General features: G+C 37.6%; 1 long non-coding RNA gene across 2 annotated transcripts in view; it reads left to right on the forward strand.

Annotated features, from left to right (window-relative positions):
- Positions 1-22,539, forward strand: part of LOC106994772 (uncharacterized) — a 170,256-nt gene that overhangs the window by 129,283 nt on the left and 18,434 nt on the right. For both annotated transcript variants that reach the window (XR_013416421.1, XR_013416427.1), the window contains exon 3: positions 21,028-21,071. This is a non-coding gene — a long non-coding RNA (uncharacterized LOC106994772). The remainder of the gene's footprint in view (positions 1-21,027; positions 21,072-22,539) is intronic.

Genomic DNA, 22,539 nt, shown 5'->3' on the forward strand with positions numbered 1-22,539 from the left:
ATTTCTATCAAGGTTCAAGATAATTGATGTGCTTAATATGTATTCTTCTACTTTCTGGATCCAATTACCATCTCTTCACAAAAGAATACAAATCTACATGTCTACCCCTAAATATTACTGATTCCAAAACAGCTCTTCAAATATAAGCTGGAGATGTCTAGCACGTAATTACCCATAAAGATCCAGCATCAACAACAATGGACTAAATTAAATGGCTCAACTGTGTCAATGGACTTCTTGCCTCACCTAGTCCACCTCTTAAGACATCTATAGAACTGTCAATGATTTTCTGGCCTCTAAGGAAAGGCTGATTTTGAGTGTGTTTGACTGCATCTTGAAGGAAAGAGAGAAAGGCTAAGAAATTCAAGAGTAAATAAGGGGCATATGCCTGATTAAATGGATATAGAGAAATAGGAAATAGAGAACTTAGGAGAATCTTGCAAGAAAGCATCAAATGTTAGGGTGCAGGTTGGCTGAAGCTTTCTAGAAAGGTAACTAACTAGAAAAAGTGTTGATAATGGATGAGGCAGATGTAAAAAGAAGAATCTAAAATCTTGGTAATATTTATCTTGGCTCAGGTATCTTAATTACTATTGAATAAAATTGCATTATATAAATCTACATCAATTATGACACCTTAATCAGAAGTAAAGGAAATTTTAAAACCTTGTAGAGAATTCTATTTCTATGAAATTTTTACAAGAGATTGTATTTTATAAATGTCAAAACAGGTAGGGAACTATAAATAGGCAGATAATGATGGAAGGTGCAAATTTAGCAGTGACTAAACCATCAGGACATTCTATGGGATAGCATCTCCATTTACATGAGCTAAATACCATGGCAGTAGAAAATCATTTACACATTCACTCTTGGAGCCTCAATGCTCTGATGAACAGGCTAGCTTCTCTCCAGTAGCCATGAGACTCAAATGAGATATTTGAACACTATGCTCTTTAAATGTGCTGAATTCCTTCTGCCTTAGCTCTTAAGCCACTGCTGATCTTCTTAGAACCACACACCGCAGGTGCCTCCCTGTGGAAACTGCAAACGTTGACTCTGTCTTCCACCTTTGGATGACTTAGAACATGTTGAGGCTAAGGTTCATTTGTTATCAACATTCAGAAACTGCCATTTCCTTTTCTACCTGCAAAGCCTAATAATAACTTTTTAAACTATTGCTTCATTTGCATATTCACCACACATCCTGCTCTCAGATGTGGAATCTAAAAGCTTGCTGAGAAACTGCCTCCAATGTTGCTCCCTTAACTTTCACTGTGGAAAACTCTGAAGGAAGTTGACTGCACCCTTTAATGGAAGCATGAGGAACCAGGTAAATTGCTTGCCCTTAATAGGCCTTTAGATTTTGAACTGTTCTTTCATCCTTGAGAGATAAAAATGCTATCATTAATTTAACAAAGCTCCTTACCATCACTGAAGTTTTTTTTATATTTCCTGTAGTCTCTTTCCTTTAGATATGAATGAAAATGTCTCCATTGTGACTCAGCAGATCTCCAGGATTTTCCTGTGTAGTTTCTGTTTTGGCTCTCAACTGGTGGAAACTGACTGCTACAAGACCGAGGTTTTTAAATCAAACCCAAATAACAAAACATATTTCGAGCTGAAAAAGGTGGTGGCATCAGGCTGGGGTAGGTATGAGGAATTGATTCATTACCCCAATTGGAATATAAATTCAATGAGTTTAATTACTAGTGGTGTCAAAAAAGGATTTTCACTGATAGCAAAATTCTGGGTTTTTTTCTTAACTTTTATTTTCAGTTCAGGGGTACATGTGCAGGTTTGTTATATAGGTAAACTCGTGTGATAGGAGGTCTGTTGTACAGATTATTTCATCACCTAGGTATTCAACCCAGTATCTATTAGTTATTTTTCCTAATCCTGTCCCTCCTCCCACCTTCCATCATCTGGTAGGCCCCAGTGTCTGGTGTTGCCCCCGGTGTGTTCTCATTATTTAGCCTCCACTTATAATTGAGAACATGTGGTATTTGGCTTTCTGTTCCTGCATGAGTTTGCTGAGGATAATGGCTTCCAGTTCCATCCATGTTCCTGCAAAGAACATGATACCATTATTTTTTATAGCTGTATAGTATTCCATGGTGTATATGTACCACATTTTCTTTATCTAGTCTACCTTTGATGGGCATTTATGTTGATTCCATGTCTTTGCTATTGTGAACAATGCTGCAATGGACATACTCATACATGCATGTGTTTTTATAATAGAATGATTTCTATTTATTTAGGTGTATACCCTAGTCAAGGCAATCCTAAGCAAAAAGAACAAAGCTGGAGGCATCATGCTGCCTAACTTCAAACTATACTACAGGGCTACAGTAAACAAAACAACATGGTACTAGTACAAAAACAGACACATAGACAAATGGAACAGAATAGGGAGCCCCCAGATAAGCCTACACACTCGCAACCATCTGATCTTCAACAAAGTGACAAAAAACAAGCAATGGAGAAAAGACTCCCTATTCAATAAATGGTGCTGGGATACTGAGTAGCCATATGCAGAAGATTGAAACTGAACGCCTTCTTTATACCATATACAAAAATCAACTCAAGATGAATTAAATACTTAAATAGAAAACCCAGAACTATAAAAACTCTGAACAATAACATTCTGAACATAGTAATGGGCAAAGATTTCATGACGAAGATGCCAAAAGCAATTGTAACAAATGCAAAAATTGACAAATGGGATCTAATTAAACTAAAGGGCTTCTGCACAGCAAAAGAAACTGTTGAGTCAACAGACAACCTACAGAATGGGAGAAAATTTTAGCAAACTATGCATCAGACAAAGGCCTAATAACCAACATCTATAAGGAACTTAAATTTACAAGAACAAACAACTCCATAAAAAAGTGGGCAAAGAACATGAACAAACACATTTCAAAAGAAGACATACACACAGCTAGAATGCCTACAAAAAAGGGCCTGCCATGGGGTGGGGGGAGGGGGGAGAAATAGCATTAGGAGGTATAACTAATGTAAATGACGAGTTAATGGGTGCAGCACAGCAACATGGCACGTGTATACATATGTAACAAACCTGCACATTGTGCACATGTACCCGAGAACTTAAAGTATAATAATAAAAAAGAAAAAAAGAAAACTCATGTTCAAATAAAAATCTGCAAACAAAAAAGAAAGCCTATGAAAAAAGCTCAATATCACCGATCATTAGATAAATGCAAATCAAAACCACAATGAGATACCATCTTACATCAGTCAAAATGACTACTATTAAAAAGTCAAAAAATTACAGGTGCTGGTGAGGTTGTGGGAAAAAGGAATATGTATACACTGTTGGTGATGTTGGTGGGAGTGTAAATTAGTTCAACCATCGTGGAAAGTAGTGTGGCAATTCCTCAGAGAGCTAAAAACAGAACTACAGTTTGACCCAGCAATCCCATTACTGGGTATATACCCAAAGGAATAGAAATTGTTCTCTCATAAAGATAGCAAAATTCTTAAAGCTACTCATTGAAGATTAGCAAAACTGTTAATTCAAGCCAGGAGTCGTTCCTCATAAAAATTTAAGTAGCTTTGACCTGCTGTATGTTGGAAAGGCCAAGACTCAAGAATCCAGACTTTTTGGACAGAATAGGTCCACACCCCACATATTAAAAGAAAGAGTTGGTGGGGAGGGGACAAGTGTGAGGTAAAAATGCATGTGGCACTCTGTACCTTTGGGATTAAAGAAAATAACCAACCCAGGGTCTAGTGAGGAATGCATTTGCCAGAGCTGCAAGCAGGATTACTATGGTTTATACCAGAACCTCAAATACAGCATCTCCCTTCCTGGACTTTCACGGAAACTCCCTCTCATCATTCTTTGTCCTTGTTTTACTTATATACTTATGTTCAAAAAGACTTTAAGAAGCAGAGGTAATCATTCCTCCCTCTTTTCACATTTTCCTTGGATGACTAAAGTCTCATTCCACACCAAAGAGGATGTTTATTCCAAAGCTGCCTGTGGTATGGAATAGGCTCCAAGACTATCCCACGTACACAGGATAGGCTCCAAGACTATCCCACGTACATCTGTGCAAAGGGTAGCTCAGCTGACCAGTTGGCCAGGACATGGCAACAGCTTTCACTGGAAAACACTGAGAGGCATGCCTATTCCATACAGCACTGAGAGGGGCTATGGACAGCTAGAGACTGAGTCTTTCTACTTCTCGTTCCAGATTATCATCAGCCTGGACTCTGAGCAATGCTGCAAGAGTGACAATGTTAAAAACACCCAACACCTCTGCTGCTTTTATTCCTTTAGTATAAAGTCTAATCATCAACTGAGCAGAGGCTACATGTTGTGAATTCGTATCTAGGCACATATCTCTTCTGTGGGATCATAGTTAACTGCATCCAAAGAAGGGGCCGTTATCTGTTATGCTCTGGAGGAGCAGATGTAGTTCTAGACTCTCAGCTGAAACATAAGTAAACCAACTAATGATTAATACTGTCCACTTGCTTCCTGAGGCATGTCCTTTGTTTCTCCCCATTCGGACCCTCGTATCGGATACGCACTCGTTTTATTCATCGTCTTGGCACTGTTTATGCTGGTTTTGCTTACTTCCCAGACTACCAATTTCCTTCAGTGTCTGTTACAAATTAATCTAAATCCCATTTATCTTCCAAACTTATATGACTCCTAGTTTATGATGGGTTTTTTTAATTTGTTTGCCGGTTTCTGCTGAATTTTTTAAATATGTATTAATTTTTAAGGTAGTCAAACATTTTAATCTTTTTCTTTAGGTTTCTGGACTTTTAATTTTGTTTAGAAAAGTCATCTGTAAAATAAAATTAACCTTTATTTCCTTCTGCACCAGGAATTTATTTGTATATAAGGGGTGAGGTAGCCATCTAGCTTTTTTGTTTTTTATTTCTACAAATGGCTGCCTAATTATCCTAACATCATTTTTACTGATTCTAATACCACTTTTTGTTTTATGCTAATTTCCCATGTATATTTGGATATGTCTCCAAATCCTCAAGGCTATTTAGTAGATCTGTCTGTCTCCACCAACACCAAATAGTTTTCATTATTCTGGCTAAATTCATTCTTTTATGTCCTTGTTCAATGTATTTATTGAGTGCTTACTGTATAACTGGCATTCCTCTGTGTGTTGGTAATACAAGAGACACATGGTATATTGTAGTAGCTAGCAGTACTGCTCATCCATCCCTCATTGTGTGGATTCTTTCTGTTGATCACTTTTTTGTGTGTATTTTATATAATTATTATTTTTATAAGTTGGTCATATTATAGAAAATCTTCCTGGTATGTTTATCAGGATTGCTTTAACATTCTGCCTTAATATAGAGAGAATTGATATCATTTAAATATTGCATATTCCTATCCAAAAAGAAAACAGTTATTTTCCATTGTTTCCAGATTTCTTGTATCTTCCTGGGTAGAATTTAAAGCTTTCTTTAGATAGGTACTGCATATTTTTTTGCTAAGTCTCTTTCTACGTATTTACCTGTTTTATTTTTTCATAAATGGTATCTTTTCCTCATTATAATTGTCATTTATTTTTGTATTTAAAACTACTGATCTGTATGAATTAGTTATTTAATCAGTAACTATGCTATTTTTTCTTGTCATTAGTAGTAATTTTTAAATCAATTGTAAGTTTTATCAGATATACATATATCTACCTATTATCTGCAGATAATTATAATTTTACTTCTTCATTTATGATTTTTATATCTTTTATTTCTTCCTTTAAATGTAAAGGAATTTAAACATTATCTTCTGTGGGGTAATGAGACAGAAACATAGACAAGTCTTATATTCTTATATCAACTATCCTGTTCTGCGACTTGAGCAAGTCACTCAAACTCTCTGGGCCTCCATATTTTCAGAGGCAGCACAAATATTAGATGATCTCTGCGTTCTTACACAACTGCAATATGTCTAATTTAAAAAATCATATTTGCCACCTTTCAATCACAATGATTTTTAGGTTAAATCATTGTGGGTGAATTAGACAGGTAGTTGCTACTAATCTTATTTCTAGTTTTTCAAAAAACTCAGTCTGGGGCCAGGCGCAGTGGCCCACACCTGTAATCTCAACACTTTGGGAGGCTGAGGCAGGAGGATTGCTTGAGCCCAGGAGTTTGAGACCAGCCTGGGCAACATGACAAAACACTGTCTCTACCAAAAATACAAAAATTAGCCAGGCATGACAGTGTGCATTTGTTGTCTCATCTACTCAGGAGGCTGAGGTGGGAGGATTGCTTGAGCCCATGAGGTCAAGGCTGTTGTGAGCCAAGATCATGCCACTGCACTCCAGCCTGAGTGACAGAGTGATACTCTATCTCAAAAACTTATTAATAAAAAAACCTGAGTCTAGGATATTGGCCAGAGAGTGTAATATATTGTCACTTCCCTCAGCTTTCTCAGTGCCCAGGGTTGAGGAAAGAGAAGGATGACAGAATAATAAGAGCAGTTTTAACAGAGGGAAAAAAACTGTATCTATCTATCTCTCTAAGTTGTAATAAAATAAAAATTAAAAATCAAAGCAAAAGATGTGCCTTTTGATGAGCTGGCCAGTTTAAAATATCCCATTAGACAGAATTCCACAGGCTCTCTGACTCAGATTTTACTCCCCAACCACTGAGAGTCAAGAGTTAAACACAGGTGTTCCAAATGTGTTTATTGTCCTTGAATTTTGTTGAAAATAAACTTGGTTTGAATAATTATTTAATGAATATAAAGACAGACCATTTGATTCTGTCCTTGAACCAAGTAACTACATTATGCTTAGAAAGAACCATTATCCAATTCCTGAAACCTTGATAATCTCATAAAACTTTACTGATGTCTACAAGGCAGCAGCAGAGAGCATCTATTCAGGATATCATACAACCAATGCAGGATTTTTCTTGGTCACATTGTGCCAGCTGGCAACCCCTACTGCTGGCGACATCCCCACCTGGGCCTCACTCAACCCTGGGCCTCCCACATACCACCTGAGCCATGCTTCGCTTGTGTGCCAGCCAGGACCCCATGCTATGGGATCCATGCTCAGCCTGCAGCTGGGCCAGGTGTGCCCCAGCCTACCTGTATTACAGCTCATACTCCTGTTTGGGGTTCCCAAGTTTTTGTCCCGTGTCCAAGAAGAATGAGGTTACACTGATAATTGAAGGGTGAGGAGGATGGAGAATAATTTTATTGAACAATGGAATGGCTCTCAGTGGAGAGGGGATGCAAGGATGGTCCCCCACCTGAAGTCAGGTGGTCTCCCCACCAGTGTGGCTGGGTCTGGGGATTTTATGGACTCAGAATAGGGGAGTGCATGCTGACTGGTTTGTGAGTATGCCAAAAAGGCTAAAACAAAGGCACCACTCAAAGGTAGGCACGACAGTGTAAAGAAACAATTAGGGAAGGGTAGATTTACATAAAATAGGTGAAGGGTGACGATCAATCAGGGAAAAGTGCGCCAAACAGGAAGAGAGGTTCTTGATTCAGTCCTTGATTTATGCAGGACTTATAACTTGGCTTTCAGGCTTTAAACTGTCTTTGATTTGAAGGTCATGTTTCACTGGGACCCACCCCTATCTACCTAGTCATTTGACTGGCTCATTTGACTGGCTCATTTGACTGCCTTCTGCAGCTATCACAACAAACTCTCTAAAATCTTTGGTCATCTCTCTCTATTCCCCAAACTTCACTCATAGTACTTATTAAAAATCAGCCATTCTTTCCAACCTTCTCTCAGTGTCTTCAGAACCATGCTGTTCTCTGCTTGACTCCTCCTTGCCAGCCTGACCCATTAGCCCCTTCATTGCTCTTTTCTAACAGCCTGTCCCAGAAGATGTGAAACTTCCCACCACTCTTGGAAAAAATGGAATTTCTCAAGAAGAGCAGCTCCCACCATAATTGTAGCAAAAAAATCCTTTCATCACTTTAAATTATTCTGCTTCTACTGCAGCCACACTTCTCAGGGCTTAATGATGAAACAAATTAATTTCTATCTCATAGGAAGGAGTTATCAAAGAGACAGAAATGCTGTCAGCTATCAGAGGAAGTAGGAATTTCATTCAAATACCTACTCATGTGCCTTCCTTCCTGGTAGCACCAGAAAGGTTTTCGAAGTGATGTTGTCATGTGTTATTTGTATAGAAATTATCCTGATCACATAAAAGCACTATTTCTAAAACTGTTCATTGAAGCAAAGATATAGCTTTAGAACATAGCATTCTACTAATTGTTTTTTAGCACATTGGTGAATCTCTTGGAAATCAATGCTACTTTTATGCAAATGAATATATGTTTGTCTTAATAAACATATGCAAAGCCTATTTTGAAATTCCTAGTAGAGATCTCTGAATTCTGAATGAAAAATGTAGTTTATAAAACTATTTGAACTTTTGGGCACTTAATTAACTGATTTATTCTCCTATCATGAATTCATAACTAAAGATAAAATATTACAGAAGGGAGCCAATTTTGGTTATTTGGATGATGTTATATCCCACTAGGAACAAGAAAAAAAAAAGAATATTTTCTCCCAAAACTTCTTCAGATGAGGGTTTTCATCTGCAGAGCAGAAAGGATAACTAAGCTGAAAAAAATATGAATTAATGAAGAGTCAGGCTGGAGGAGATGAACTTGTTTGGATAGTTCAGCTCAACACTTACTTGCCCATCTTAGAGAAGCTGTTCCCCTTCTCTCTGAAGTTTGGTTTCCAAGGACCAAAGCTTCCTAAACAAGCAGCTCACCCTCCCTTCCCCAGTAAGAATGATTTTATTACAGGAAAGGATTTCAATTTTGTCATGCAGAGTTGCCAGTCAAAGCAATGAACAATAAATGGTTTATTACCACAAAACTAAAATGGAGGTGTTCAGAGGTGGAGCAGGGGATTACTGAGGACAAACTTGACTACTCTCCCAGACGCTTTGTTTATTCCCCAGACGAGGAGGATCGATTGAGGAAGTGAGAATCAGGTTTTATTCTAAATACTGCTGTTCTTATATTAGCCAGGTTTAAAAATAGAATCACAGGAATTGAAAGGACTTTAAGAGTTTTGTTTTTTTTTTTCTCAGACATTCCCCTATTTCACAGGTGGCCTTTCCTAAACGCTTCCTTACATGCATCCTGTTTGCCAAGATTCTGACAATCTATTTTATAATCCAACACTGTCCAAGCAATGCAGAAAACTGTGTCAATGCCAACTCAAGTGCATTCAGTCCAATTCTGTGGTTTTTCTACCCCAGTGGCACAATGTGAAGTTGTTAAATTAATAGTTTGTTGAAAATTATGAGTGCAAATTATGCCTTTAGATATCATCTAAACCAGTTATTCCAAGCAGAATTATATTCCAAACTGGTAAGATAATGGATTTCTAACACTGAGCCTGAGCATGTACGGGAAGAAGAAAGGTTTTGTGAGATAGAGTCGATATAACGACAGAAATTACCCAGTGGTCAGAAAATAGATCTTTAGACCACTGGTTTACATGTGCTGGATGGAGTCCTGGTGCCTAGAAAGCTGCACATTACATTGATTATCTGGTCAACTTGTTAAAAGTCCAGATTGCTAGGCTATTCTTCCTTTGATACTGATTCAGTAGGTCTGTATGGCTAAAGTGCTCCCCTGATTACAAAATCTGTGCCAAACCAACATCCCCACCCCAGCCAATGTATAAAGGCTTCTTACATATCTGTCCAGCCTGTTCTGATGGTGACAACAGGAGTGGGGGAATTTTCATTACTTAATGAAGAACTCACTCTTTTTCAAGGAATTATCACCAACTTCTTCCATGCAATAAGTTGAAATATCTTCTCCTTTAACTTATTCATTGGTTCGGTTCTATGTTGTAGAACACAGACAACAGTTGTTACATCTCTAACAGGTTAACTCTTCAAATATGTGACCATTAGATGTGTCCCTCTCTAAAAAACCAAACCAAACCAAATCATGGTCCCTGAAATTTAGGTAAAGGGCCTGGAAGCACTAAACCCAGACTTTTAAGCCCCACACATTGACCCCTACCCTAATTAAATATCAACTCATAATACATTTTGAATTAACACTTCCTTGCTCAGAATTACCTTGAAAATATCTACTACTTTAAAGTTCATATGGAACCAAAAAAAAAGCCTGCATTGCCAAAGGAATCCTAAGCCAAAAGAACAAAGCTGCTGGCATCATGCTACCTGACTTCAAACTATACTACAAGGCTACAGTAACCAAAACAGCATGGTACTTGTACCAAAACAGAGATATAGACCAATGGAACAGAACAGAGCCCTCAGAAATAATACCACACATCTACAACCATCTGATCTTTGACAAACCTGACAAAAACAAGAAATGGGGAAATGACTCCCTATTTAATAAATGGTGCTGGGAAAACTGGCTAGCCATAAGTAGAAAGCTGAAACTGGATCCCTTCCTTACACCTTATACAAAAATTAATTCAAGATGGATTAAAGACTTAAATATTAGACCTAAAACCATAAAAACTCTAGAAGAAAACCTAGGCAATACCATTCAGGACATAGGCATAGGCAAGGACTTCATGTCCAAAACACCAAAAGTAACGGCAATGAAAGCCAAAATTGACAAATGGGATCTATTTAAACTAAAGAGCTTCTGCACAGCAAAAGAAACTACCATCAGAGTGAACAGGCAACCTACAGAATGGGAGAAAATTTTTGCAATCTACTCATCTGACAAAGCACTAATATCCAGAACCTACAAAGAACTCAAACAAATTTATAAGAAGAAAAACAAACAACCCCATCAAAAAGTGGGCAAAGGATATGAACAAACACTTCTCAAAAGAAGACATTTATGCAGCCAACGGACACATGAAAAAATGCTCATCATCACTAGCCATCAGAGAAATGCAAATCAAAACCACAATGAGATACCATCTCACACCAGTTAGAATGGCGATCATTAAAAAGTCAGGAAACAACAGGTGCTGGAGAGGATGTGGAGAAATAACAACACTTTTACACTGTTGGTGGGACTGTAAACTAGTTCAACCATTGTGGAAGTCAGTGTGGCGATTCCTCAAGGATCTAGAACTAGAAATACCATTTGACCCAGCCATCCCATTACAGGGTATATAGCCAAAGGATTATACTCATACTACTATAAAGACACATGCACATGTTTATTGCAGCACTGTTCACAATAGCAAAGACTTGGAACCAACCCAATTGTCCATCAATGACAGACTGGATTAAGAAAATGTGGCACATATATACCATGGAATACTATGCAGCCATAAAAAAGGATGAGTTCATGCCCTTTGTAGGGACATGGATGCAGCTGGAAACTATCATTCTCAGCAAACTATCTCAAGAACAGAAAACCAAACACCGCATGTTCTCATTCATAGGTGGGAATTGAACAATGAGAACACTTGGACACAGGAAGGGGAACATCACACACTGGGGCCTGTTGTGGGGTGGGGGAAGGGGGGAGGGATAGTATTAGGAGATATACCTAATGTAAATGACGAGTTAATGGGTGCAGCACACCAACATGGCACATGTATACATATGTAACAAATCTGCACGTTGTGTACATGTACCTTAGAACATAAAGTATAATAAAAAAAATCTTGTCTAAAATTACAAGCATCTAACTGAGTGCTGTCACTTTAAGGAAGTCATCTTTGGAGGCCATGCACTTAATTTAAGAAACTACTGTTTCTGAGATGCATATTATAGCCCTGTTCTTTGCTTTGTCTTTCTTTTTTGAATGATTTCAGAGCCAGTTTATAAGAAAATATGTTGTTATTTCATAACTTAAATCTTGTTTTGGGCTAAAAGATACTTTTTCAGATTATTTTTCACATTGTTCATTGGTTTGGGTTCCATGAGTTTCAGCTATTTTCAATAATCACCTTTATAAAACAAAGATTTGCCATCTTTGGGGATATTCAAAATAATATTTCACAAATTTGTAGGCACTGCCTAGGCTCACTTTGTCTTCTCCACTCAACTCCTTGCCTGTCTTTCTCAGGTCTTCTCTGTACTCTGGCCACAGCACTCTCTTGGCCATGGCGGGTGGCATTTGCTAGGCTTGGGATGCTCATTTCCATTGTCTTACTCACCTGAATTTACTCTTTTTTAGATCCTGGCCTAAATATTGCTTTCCAGCAGAGTTTTATCTTCTGGTTCCATCTTCCATCTTCCATCACCCATCACTTAATATTTATCTCATGTAAATATTTACTGAAAACATTTATATCACCACACATTTTATTAGCCCTCTAGCCTCACTGCTTTGGGTCTGAGTGGATGTTAGAGCCTCAAGAGGCCCCTCCCTCCTACAGAGCCCACTGGGACCCAAGCTGAGTTACAAGCCTGGCCACTGTAGATTCTACCCAGGAATGAAGAGCACACACTTGTTTTGTTTGTTTGTTTGTTTGTTTGTTTGTTTTAATCAATACTTTTCCTTCTCCTCTCTCCTTTGCCTGACTCCTACCCCTTTCACATCTTGGCATGGATATGATTTCCTTAAAGACACTGACCTGCTCCCCACCCTACCCTGCCCTGTACTGAATGAAGTTCCCCACCCTATCATGTGTCCCCAAAGCATCTGTGCTAACTCCATCATGAAAGCTCTTAGACAGTTTGGAAATTGTCTGTGTGGTTGCCTGGTGGCTTGTTGCAACATTACAAATTAGCTCCTCAAAAACTGTAACTGTGTCTTGTTGATATGTGAACCTCAGCTAGACACTTCGTAGCTGCTTGGTCAATGACAGTCCAACAAAAATCAAATAGAAAGTTTGATGGAAAGATGGATGGATGGATGGATGGATGGATGGATGGATGGATGGATGAGTGGATGAGTCTAAAGAGAAGCTTGAAGGATTCTGGATGAACTGGATGCCTTGTTTCTTCATCTTTTGGATTTTTTCTTAGCTTTTTCTCAAAATGGTTACATTGTGGATCTCTAGTCTAGTTCTGAAGTGGTGTTAATTGCTTTTAGTTTATTTTTTAATTTCCTTCAGACTGGGAGACTCCCAAGGAAAACTGACTTAAAGTCCCTAAGTCGAGCTGGCAAAAGGACCCCATTGATGCATTTAGTTTCTTCCCTTTGATGCATTTAGTTTCTTACCCTTGAGACTGAAAGTTGACCTATTTTTCAGTTGGTAGGTAAGTTGGGAAATTTTTAAAGCTTATGCAAACTTCACTCTTGACATTACTGGCCTTGAAGAAATGTTATGAAGACGTCTATCTCTTTGGAAAGTGAGTTTGCTGGAAGTAGCATCACTGTGATGGAGGCGAGTATGGAATATTCCTTCCACACTTGTATTGCCTTCTCCAGAACTGCATTTTAACAATTCAATATTTTCTCATTGGCAAGCACTCTCTCGTCGGTAGTATTCTTCTCAGACAGTTACATTTTTCTCTTATGAGTTCGACATTCTTTCGACTGTGTTCTGCCAGAGACTCCTAGGGAACCAATGCATTTCAGGGGAGAGCTACAGATCTGAAGTTGAGCATATTCTTCCAAATACTTGGATCTGCATTTTAATGTTGTGATTAAGTGGGCTCAGGGCACATTTCAGCAGAAGGCACTTTTGCATTTTATTGTGGGCAACTTCCCACCACCTCCACCCAGAACAATGAATGGACTTGAGGTTTTCCCATTTTTTCATATCTGGCGTCTCTGTGCCAAAGTGACATCCACACAATGTTTTCTCATATTTAAACAACAATGGTCACTTAATTACAGTTTAAAGTTAATTCAAGAGAAGGGCTATACACTAGTAGAAAAACAAGTTGTATCTGGACATTATAATTATGAGGTGATTAGTAATTTCTTGGTGGCTTTTTGGGATCAGTCTCACTACTTCATAATCTCACCTTAATCACACCTTAATCAGTCTCATTAGTTAATTCAGAAAATAATCAAACCTTAACATATATTATATTATTATTTATTTTAACATATATTTTCTTAACATATATTTTTTAACATATTTACTTAACATATATTTTAACATATTTACTTGTTAAAATATTTTAACATATTTACTTGTTAAATTGTTAACATATTTACTTGTTAAAAAATTAACATATTTTTTAACATATTTACTTAACATATATTTTCACTTTTACTTCTTAGCTGTCTTTTTGGAGCTAGGCAACATGATACACTCAAAAAATGTAGAATAATTAAATACCATAAGGTAGCCAGTTGCGTGATCTCATTACACCCTGTTCTTTGTCTTTATAGCAACAGCACAGTTGGATATTGTGTTTCTTGGTTTATTTACTTTAAATATCTCTCTCCCACTAAACCGTAAAGTTCAGGAGAATCAAAGGTGTGTTTGTTTACCCAAAGTCTAAAACAGTGCCCTCTACATTGTGGGCTCCCCATAAATAATTGATAAACGAATAAAACAAATGATCAGTTAGCAAATACTTAACAGAAAGCAAGCCCATAGAGCTTCTTTTGAATATCTGCAGTTGTTCCTTTCCAGGTTTGAAAGGAAGACCACAGAGCTCTACCTGCCTCCATGAGACCCTTCCCAGGCTCCCAAACTCATGTTTAATACTCCTCCAAATCTTACCACCACAAACTGCCTAAGGACTAAGTGCAAGAAGGCGCTGTAGGCAGAATCAATCATCTACCTTCACCTTGGAGTCTTTAGGGCATGCCCTCAGGTTATCTTGCCTCTCTTCTCCTCACACTGCTCCTTATGTTTCCTACTTTGACTCCATCTCCCATCTCTTCCTAGGCAGATCCCCCAAACCCTTTCTCTGGTTTCTGTTCTTATGGTCAAGCCTCAGCAATATCTCCTGTATACACAGCCTCTTCTCTCACAACGCTCTTCATTAGCTTGTCCGAAGTGAAATCTGGGTCTCCTTTAAAGACACTGCTTCTCCCACATCCCTTTCAAGTGAAGATGTTTTTTTTTTTCCTCTCATAACTCTTGTAGAGATGAGGTATGTGTCTTTGATTCTCAGTGTTTCTCCCAAATATTGTTAATCTTTTAAAAATATTATCTGAAAATGCCTGCCAGTAAATTCCATATTCATCACCTACCTACCTCCTAAGCCCCAAGTCTCACCTCTCTTTTCAATAAAAAAATTTTAGCCTCCAGTTCACCATGATTTTCCTTACCCACTACTCTTATCAGAATTTTTGATGACTTCAATATCCACAGGGACAATCCATTCTGTACTTGTTCTCTCAGTCCCTTGATCTCCTTCCCAATGCTCTTAAATGCCACCCCACCTCACCTCAGTCATCTACTACCACAGTTATACCCTAGATCATATACTTTGCAAGAACCAAATCTCCCTCAAAACTCTCTTATCCCTACTTGCATGTTTCCAGTTCAGTTCTTCTTGTAACCCTCCTCCACTTCCATGGAATCTTTTCCATCCACCATTTCTTCTTTTCATTGCCCATTATCTGTTCCACAGCCGCTCTTCCCTCTTTTCCCAGTTTAATTGATTGGTTCATTATCCTCATCATTGCTCTGTCACATACACCTTCAACTGCCTAATCCCTTTAGATCTTCATTACAGTCATGTGGTTGAATCCAATACTTCACCTATTTTTGCTTGCACTGAGTAGCTGAATAGAGCTGCAGCACTAACCTCAAATGACATTAATCACACTGGACTTACTAGCACGTCCCTCCCTACATACTGATAGCTTTGGATCACACCATTTCCTCTCTCTTCAATCCTCCAATAAACCTACTGTTTCTTCCTTTCAGCTGATTACTTTGCTTGGTATTTCACTGAGGAGATAAGAATGATCAGAAAATAACCTCTTCATTTTTCATTGTCAAACCTTCAACTTACCTGCCCCTGTGCCCACAGGTTCTCCCTCCCTTCCTCTGAAAATTGATGAATTTTCTGTGCCCCTATGTGAGGTCAGACCCTTTACTTTGCTGTGGATCCGTTTGTTTCATTCATACTGCATCAGACAGATTGATATTCTGTTAACTTTAGAGAAAACACTCTTCATTATGAAACCAAAACAACAAATCTTACAGATTTTAACAGAGAAGAATTCCAGGAGGAAAACCTCCACAGAGTTTGGGGGAACCAGTAAGGCAAAGCTGACTCTACAGTTCAAGTTTCCTCTTCCTTTTGAGATTTTGTTATGTTTATTCTTACATCTACTGCCTTATCCTGTACTGAAAGGTACACTGCTCTCCTAAGATAGTGATCCAAGTACTGCCACCACCCAAATCAATTTTGGCCTTTTCCATGGCACAACTGAATCATACTGGGATTTCCCAAATGAATTTTATTAGAAACTAAGGAAAAATACTTTCATATGTTGGGGCCTAACATGTGTATAGAAAAGATGCATTTGTTTATTTGTTTATTCATTATATCTTCAGCTATCTGTTGAGTATCTTCGGTGTGTATTATGCTCAATACTTTAGGTAAAGTCAGAGGTTATATAACACAGTCTATGTTCTCCACACAGAATCTAAGTGAGCAGAGAATAAAAAAAGAACCAATAACTGCATATAATGTAACAGTATACAAATTAGGTGCAATGGTGAGACAGACATGGGAGTGGCTTTCTCTACCCAAGGAGGTTGGGAAGGGCCGTAGTGGAGAGCATATTTGAGTCTGGGGAAAATGTCAGCAGTTCAGTCTGGCTAGAGCATACATGTGGAAGAGGAGACAGACAAAGAAGAGAACAGGAAGACAGACAAGGGCCCAATCTTGGAAGATGTTATATGTCACGCTAAAGAATTTAGACTTTATCTTGCATGCAGTAAGGAGATTTTTCAAGGGTAAATTTGCATTTTAGATGGTTTTCTCTGGCAGGAAAGTCCAAAAAAGAGAAAATGAAGACCTAAATATAAGCAGTGCAATTGGGAGAGGAAATGGAGGTCTCTTTAAGTAGGTACTTTAAGTGGATACTTTAAGGGGGATGAATTAGTAAGTCCTAATGACCAGTTGGATGGAGCTAAGCATGACTTATATGTTTCCAATCAGACTGACTAGCTGAATGGGGGAAGAATAATAAATGTGTAATTTCCAGTGAAAAGTGTTTTGACTATATCCTTTTTGAGATTCACATTAGAGATTAATTTTTGCCTGCAAGATATTCCTTTCGACCTTTTCTCTAAACTGGTTGATGATTGGTGTGACCTAGGATTCATCATTAATATGAGTTACATTATGGTTTCATAAATCAAACAAAACCATTTGCAGGATAATAAATCTATTCCTACCACACCCCAGCACTTAGTGAAGATTTCCCTAAGAGTCTTTCCAGAGCTTACACCCACACAAATATGCTCTGAAAAATTATATTCAAATTCTTTCCTACCAATGTTAGCCTAATAATACATCAACTGTGTAACACATTACTTCATCAAAGATACCATAGCCAGGTTTATGCAAGTATGCTTAAATAAGACACACCATAGAGAGCTAGTCTTTCTGAATTATCAATTAGACACCTCTGTGTTCTCAAGATGATTATTTCTAATGGGGAAAATCAAACCATGCAAAAAATTTTAGTTGTGTTTACCATGAGTGTGTAGATTCAGCCCATAATATGAGTCCTATGACTTCTGATCTTGAATCAAATAACTCAAATCTGATAAACAAGTGTATGTATGCTTTCATTCTATCTATCCATGCCATTTCCTTTCATTAGGAAGGTAGAAGGTAGCATATAAATAATAAACTCCCTATGAATTAGTTAGAGCCATGAATAAAAATGAGAAAATGAAGCAGTTATGAAATTCTTTGGGATTTAGAAATGATAAAATTAGGACACAAATGTTAAGATAATGTTTATTATATTCCATGCAGTGTTAAACACAATGAATGTATTATTTCATTTGATACTCAAAGTGATCCTATGAGCTAAGCATTATAACATCATCTTTACCCATGAAACTGCTAGGTTTAGAGAAGTTAAGTAATTCTAAGGACATAGAGCCAGTAAATGGCAGAACTGAGATTTGACTGAATAGTCAGTGGAAATCCCAAGGGTTTAGGAGATGAAGACTTGACACTAGGTCTTTGAAAAACTAGGTCTTTCTTCTAGATTTCCAGTGGTGAATTATACCTGAGGCTAATATTAGGGAAATGAAGTCAGCCCTAGCAACCACAGCAGAGACAAAAGATATAGAGAAGATATAGAGAAGAGGTTTGCCACTTAGCATGCTTTGAGGAGTACACACACATAACAATAATATTATGGATTTTCTTCTAGGAAATCTGGCAACCAGAAATCCTGCCAACTTTTTGTACCTCTGAATGGCATATGCTAGTCCTAGATTGGGTACTAATATACAAAAAGACAATATACTTAAATATAGTGATTTCCAGACATTTTGCTCACATCATCCCCAAAACTTTTGTAAAATGATCTAAAACTATATCATGCCTGTCACATTATTAAGTTCCCTTAGCGTAATGTATTTTAGCCCTGAAATTTTTTTCATTGATTACCTTATAATTTTTCCTTGTAGCAAACATATGTACTAGATAAATTGAAATTTCATTAGTTAAAATTTTTCCCAGGTTGCACTGCTGTACAAGTTAGTAGTACAAAATGGATCAAACATGAATATATAATATGTGGGAGGTAATATACAGGCATACCTCAGAGATGTTGTGCATTTGGTTCCAGAACACAATAAAACAAATGTTTCAGTAAAGATAGTCACACAAATTTTTCAGCTTCACAGTGCATATTAAAGTTATCTTTAGAGCTGGGCATGGTGGTGCATGCTTGTAGTCCCAGTTTAGGAGTTTGAGAACAGCTTGAGCAAAAGAGCAAGACCCCATCTTAAAAACAAAGTTATATTTAAACCACACTGTAGTCTATTAAGTATGCAATAGCATTCTATCTAAAAAACAATGTGCATACCTTAATTTACAAATATTTTATTATTACAAATGCTAATGATCATCTGAGCCTCAGTGAGTCATAATCTAATATCTTTGCTGGTGGATGGTGTGGCCTCAATGCTAATGGCTGCTGATTGATCAGGGTGGTGGTCACTAGAGGTCAGAGCAGCTGTGGCAATTTCTGAAAATAAGGTAACATGAAGTTTGCCAAATCAATTGACTCTTCATTTCATGAAATATTTCTCTGTAGCATGGTATGCTGCCTGATAGCATTTTACTGACAGTATAACTTCTTTCAGAATTGGAGTCAATCCTCTCAAATTGTTCTAATGTTTTATCAGCTAAGTTTATAAAATATTCTAAACACTTTGTTGTCATTTCAACAACATTCACAGCATCTTTACCAGGAGTAGGTTCCATCTCAAGAAATCACGTTTTTGCTCATCTATGAGGAGCAACTTTTTTTTGTTTGTTTTTTTTTTTTTTTTGAGATAGAGTCTCACTCTGTCGCTCAGGCTGGAGTGCAGTGGTGCAATCTCGGCTCACTGCAAGCTCCGCCTCCTGGGTTCACACCATTCTCCTGCCTCAGCCTCCCAAGTAGCTGGGACTACAGGCGCCCACCACCACGCCCGGCTAATTTTTTATATTTTTAGTAGAGACGGGGTTTCACTGTGTTAGCCAAGATGGTCTCGATCTCCTGACCTCGTGATCCACTGGCCTAAGCCTTCCTTAGTGCTGGGATTACAGGCGTGAGCCACCTGGCCCGGCAGAGAAGCAACTTTTAATCTGTTCAAGTTTTATCATGAGATGGCAGCAATTCAGTCACATCTTCACAATCTACTTCTAATTATTTTCTCTTGTTATTTCTACCACATCTTCAGTTAGGTCCTCCAATGAATTCTTGAACCCCTCAAAGTCATCTGTGAATGATAAAATCAACTTCTTTCAAATTCCTGTCGATGTTGATATTTTGAACTCCACCCATAAATTATGAATGTTCTCAATGACATCTAAAATGGTGAATATTTTTGGATAGTTTTCAATTTACTTCGCCCAAATCCATCAGATGAATGTATTTATGGCAGCCATGGCCTTACAGAATGTCTTTCTTGAATAATAAGACTTGAAAGTTGAAATACTTCTTGATCCATGGGCTGAAGAATGGGTTTGTGTTAGCAGTCATGAAAACAACATTAATCTGCTTGTACATCTTCATTAGAGCTCTTGAGTGGCCAGGTGTGTTGTTAATGAGCAGTAATATTTTGAAATACTTTTTATTTCTAAGCAGCATGCCTCAAGAGTGGGCTTAAAATATTTGTTAAACTATGTTATAAACAAATACGCTATCATTGAGGCTTTGTTTTATTTCTAGAGCATAGGCAGAGTGAATTTCACATAATTCTTAAGGGCCTTAGAATATTCAGAATGGAAAGTGAACATTGGCTTCAACTTAAAGTCATCAGCTGCATTAGCCGCTAACAAGAGAAACAGCCTGTCCTTTGAAGCTTTGAAGCCAGGCATTGACTACTTTCTAGCTAAGAAAGTCCTAGATGGCACCATGTTGCGATAGAAGGCTGTTTCAACTACATTGAAAATCTGTTTGTTGATGAAGCCACCTTTATCAGTGATCTTAGCTAGATCTTTGATATGACTTGCTGCAGCTTCTATATCAGTGTTTACTGCTTTACTTTGCATTTTATGTGACAGTGACAGCTTATTTTCTTAAACCTCATGAACCAACCTCTGCTAGGTTCAGAGTTTTCTTCTGCTGCTTCCTCATCTCTCTCAGTCTTCATGGAATTGAAGACAGTTAGGACATTGCTCTGGATGGCTTAAGGGAATGTTGTGGCTGGTTTGATCTATCCAGACCACTAAAACTTTATCCATATCAGCAATAAGGTTCTTTTGCTTTCTTATCAATCATGTGTTCACTGAAGTAGCACTCTAATTTCCTTTAAGGACTTTCTTCTTTGCATTTGCAACTTGGCTCTTTCGCCTAGCCTTCAGTCTATCTTGGCTTTCAACATGCCTTTCTCACTAAGCTTAATCATAACTAGCTTTCCACTTAATGTGAAACATGAGACTTCCTTTCCCTTGAACATGTAAAGGCCACTGTAGGGTTATTAATTGACCTAATTTCAATATTTTGTGTTTCAGGGACTAGAGAGGCCCAAGAAGAATGAAAGACAGAGGAATAACAGGTCAGTGGAGCAGTCAGAACACACACAACGTTTGTGGTGCCCACAAACAGTTACAGTAGTAATATTAAAGATCACTGATGACATATCACCATAACAGATATAATAATAATGAAAAAGCTTGATATTATGAGAATTACCAAAATGTGACATGGAGACATACAGCGAGTACATACTGTTGGGATAATGGTGCTAACAGACTTGTTTGACACAGAGTCACCACAAACCTTCAACTGGTAAAAAAAAAAAAAAACACATACACACACATTATCTGGGAAGGGCAGCAAAGTAGAGTGCAATAAAATGAGGTATGCCTGTAATTGGATAAAATTTCAAACTTAAAAAAAGTTAATAGGACTGTTTTTCTTTATTCAAATTATTTCAGATATCTATCACTAGTATCTCATTACTAGAATGAAGCAAGGTTCAGCATCAATATTATTCTTACTTTTTATTTTCATACATAAAAAGCAGTGAGACATTTTATTCACACGACTAAGTAGATTGGAGTGGAAATGGAATATTATAAAAAATGTCACTCAATCTCCCTGCTTCTTTGTTAAATGTCAGCAAACACACTGGGAATTGAGTAATGGAAATCTTATTGAATGATCTGTCAACTGAAAAATTGATTAGATCCTCCTTCAGTTTTTTCTTAATCGAAGAGCTAGAAACCACCTGATTTGCAACAAATCTCCACTTACTAGTGTCTTTTGCTTTCTCAACATTAACATCAATATTTTAAAATGTTCCTTTGTTTGTCACCCACTGGGGTTTTTACACTCTGGAGAAATGAACCAAATCAACTTTCAGATAGGTGTGGAGGGCTTCTGTCTTTTGTAAAGCGGAAGAAAAGTTCTTGTGAGGAGTAAGTGGGGGGAAAAGCCTATGCTTCATCTCACACATCTCAGACACTTTGTGGAAACTGAATATCTGAAAATTCAGTCCCTTACAGACATCTATGTGTGTGTATCCCTCAGAAAGTCTTCTCACACCATCAAGATATGTACAGCACTTTGAACACCACTGCTTCAGTGCCCTAGCTTCTATGCATGGAAATCATAGTATTTTTGGTTTTCTTAGTTGCCTTTATTCCTAAGTGATAGCTAAGTACCTAAGTAATGTGGCTTGAAAAAGCATCAGAATATTTTTGTGGATTCTAAATTACTTCCAAAGCAGCGATTCCTGAAATTCTTACCATTACTCATCTAAATGAAGCCTTTAAAATGTTTAATTGGTAGTACTGATTGGAGGAAGTAATACCTAGTGCTTACTGAGTAGGTATTATATGCCAGATACTTTTTAAGGAACTTTACATAAATTTTATTCTACTAATAACACTATAAAGTGGATATTATTAGCTTTATTTTACAGATGAGAAAACTGAAGCACAGAAAATTGAATAGCTTGCCTATGGATTAGCTAGTGGGTGGTAGAGCTGGGCTTCAAACCTAGGCAGTTTGGCTCTAAA

The sequence above is a fragment of the Macaca mulatta genome, chromosome 1 (assembly GCF_049350105.2).
Source record: "Macaca mulatta isolate MMU2019108-1 chromosome 1, T2T-MMU8v2.0, whole genome shotgun sequence".
NCBI classification, from domain to species: domain Eukaryota; kingdom Metazoa; phylum Chordata; class Mammalia; order Primates; family Cercopithecidae; genus Macaca; species Macaca mulatta.